This window comes from Tupaia chinensis, unplaced genomic scaffold (genome assembly GCF_000334495.1).
Source record: "Tupaia chinensis unplaced genomic scaffold, TupChi_1.0 Scaffold000373_1, whole genome shotgun sequence".
Lineage (NCBI taxonomy): Eukaryota > Metazoa > Chordata > Mammalia > Scandentia > Tupaiidae > Tupaia > Tupaia belangeri.
Genome location: NW_006159870.1, coordinates 676,301 through 679,184, shown reverse-complemented (window position 1 = coordinate 679,184; position 2,884 = coordinate 676,301). Strand labels below are relative to the sequence as shown.

The following is a 2,884-nucleotide window of genomic DNA, read 5'->3' as shown; positions in this document are numbered from 1 at the left end:
AGTGTATTACATTTCTATTTCCAGCATGATTACCAGAATCAGATTACCATGCATATCAGTCAAGACAAAGACATTACTATCTACATCACCAGCAAATAGCTTTTCATCATATTTTTTCAGATTATTGTTATTATTTATTCTCTTTATTTTTAAAAAATTAATCACTATATGTCATTTGGCTTGTAAAGATAATATATTCAACATGAAATATTCTCAGAACAGTCCAGTTGAGAATATTATATATGTTATCATCAACAGGTAATAAACCATTTCTATGTCCCACTAATGTCATGTCTCTCTATTTGTTCTCTTGTTATCCTTCTCTATACTGTTCTCTATAATCTATACTCTCCTCCCCAACCCCACATTCCACACTGTCTTCAGCATCCGTAAGTATTTTCACTGCTTTTATGCCCTCCAATATTTCTATCTCTACCATAAAGTGACGACAGTCATTGTACATTAAGTGGATACATACGATATCTTTCTTTTCTTTCCCTGGTTTGTTTCACTCAGCAATAGCCCTTCCATATTCGACCACTTTCTATCTAATGCCAAGATCTTGTTTTTTTTTTATGGCTGAATAGTTTTCCATAGAGTATATGTGCCACACATTTTCCATCCATTCATCTGATTGTGGACATTTGGATTGGTTCTACATCTTAGTGATCCTGAATTAATGCTGCAATAAACATTCATGTGCAAGTGCCTTTCTGACTGAACATTCTCCTGTCCTTTGGATAGATATCTAGAAGTGGGATTGCATAGCAAATGGTAGTTTTATTTGTAGATCTTTGAGGAACCTCCAAATGATTTTCCACAGTGGCTAAACCAGTTTATACTCCCACCAACAGTGTAGGAGAGTTCCCCTTTCACCAGATCCTGCCAACACTTATCACTTTTTGTAATTTTAATCTTCACCATTCTGACAGGGGTCAGGTGGTATCTTATTGTGGTTTTAATCTGCATCTCCCTTATGATGAGGGATGTCTAGCATTTCCTCATATGCTTTTTCATTGTCCATATGTCTTCATTAGAGATATTTTTGTTCAGCTCATTTCCCAAATTATATTTTTTTTTTTTTTTTTTTTTTTTTTTGGTAAGCCTCTTGAGTTCCTTGTATATTCTGGTTACCTAGTCTGAGGCATATTTTACAAAAATATTCTCCCATTCTGAGGTTTGTCGATTCACACTAATTACTGTGTCCTTTGCTATGCAGAAACTTCTTAATCTGAAATAGTCCCACTTGTCTATATGAGGGATTATTGCCTCTGCTTTGGAAGTCTTATTTAAGAAGTATTTGCCTTCCCCAATGTCTCCCAGAGTTTATTCAGTATTTTCCATGTGGTTTTTATCTTTCTTTCTGTTAATATGGTGTATTATATTTATGGTCTTGTGATGTTGAACCACCCTTCTATCCCTGGAATAAAGCCTACCTGGTTGTGATGAATAATCTTTGTTATATATTGTTGGATACAATGTACAAGTATCTCACTGAGAATTTTTGCATCTATATTCATCAGAGAATTGGTCTATACTCCTCCTTTTTTGTCATGTCTTTATCTGTTTTTAGAATAAGGATGATGGAGGCTTCATAAAATGAATTTGGAAGATTTTCTTCCTTTTGGATCTTTAGGAATAATTTGAGTAGGAGAGAGAGGTTAACTCTTCATCAAAAGTTTTGTAGAATTCAGAAGTGAAGCCATCCAGACCTGGTTTTTCTTTGTTGGATGGTTATTTATTATTGATTCAATCTCATGGCTTGTTATGGACCTATTCAGGTTTTCTGTGTCCTCCTGATTCAGTGTTGGTAGATTCTATGCATACAGGAATTTGTCCATCTCCTCAATCTTCTCTTGATTGATGGCTCATAGTACAATCTAATGATGTTTTGTATTTCTATTGTATCTGTTGTAACATTGCCTATTTCATTATGTTTCTTTCTTTCTTCTTTATCAGTCTAGCTAATGGTGTGTCAACCTTGTTAATCTTTTTTTTTTAAAAAAAAAACAGCTTTTGCTTTCATTTATTTTCTGTATACTTCCTTTATTTTCTATTTCATTTATTTCTGCTTGAATCTTTATTATTTCTTTTTGCCTGGCTTTTGTTGTTTTTGTTGTTGTTTTCCCAATTCCCTGAGGCATGATGCTAGGTTGTCTATTTGCCACCTCTCATCTTTTTCTTATGTGCACTGATTGCTATGAATTTCCCTCTTCTGACTTGTCCTATTGATTATGGAAAATCATGTACTCATTATCAAAAAATATGGAATGCTTCACAAATTTGTGTATTGTCCTTGCACAGGGGACATGCTAATCTTCTCTGAATCATTCCAATTTTAGTATATATGCCGCTGAAATGAGCACACGCTCAGTGTCAGTTTTAAGTCACCAGTTCTGGGACTCAAACTGCAGTTGACTATATGGGAGTCCAACGACATAACCATCATGCCATCTTCTGGTTCCCCCAAAGTATGAATTTTTTTCTATGGGGATGAACAAATTTATTTCTCATTGGCAAAAATGTGTTGACTATAATGGTTCCTATTTTGATTAATGAAGATGTGTTTGAGCCTAGTTAAAATGATTTAAAATTCACTGTCTGAAACTGCAATTGCTTTTACATCAACCTAATATATATAGACTTTAAATTACCTATTTTAAATTCACTCAAAGATGGGGACAAGCAGATGGTGTGGTGGTTAAGTCACTAGACACTCCCACATGGCCGACTACAGCTCAAGTACCAGACCTGGTGGCTTACTTTCTCACTTTCTCTCTTTCTCTATGTCTCTCTCTCTGGTCAAATTAAAATAAATGAATGAATAAGTAAAATTAAATAAATAATTCTTAAAGCAAATGAACAAAAAATATTCACTCAAAGA

General features: G+C 34.1%; 1 non-coding gene across 1 annotated transcript; it reads right to left on the bottom strand.

The window, feature by feature from the left end:
- Window positions 1–2,259: 2,259 nt before the first annotated feature.
- LOC114008712 (U6 spliceosomal RNA) lies at window positions 2,260–2,366 on the bottom strand. The gene has a single exon (XR_003550220.1). It is a non-coding gene; the product is annotated as a U6 spliceosomal RNA (small nuclear RNA).
- Between the last annotated feature and the right edge of the window lie 518 nt (window positions 2,367–2,884).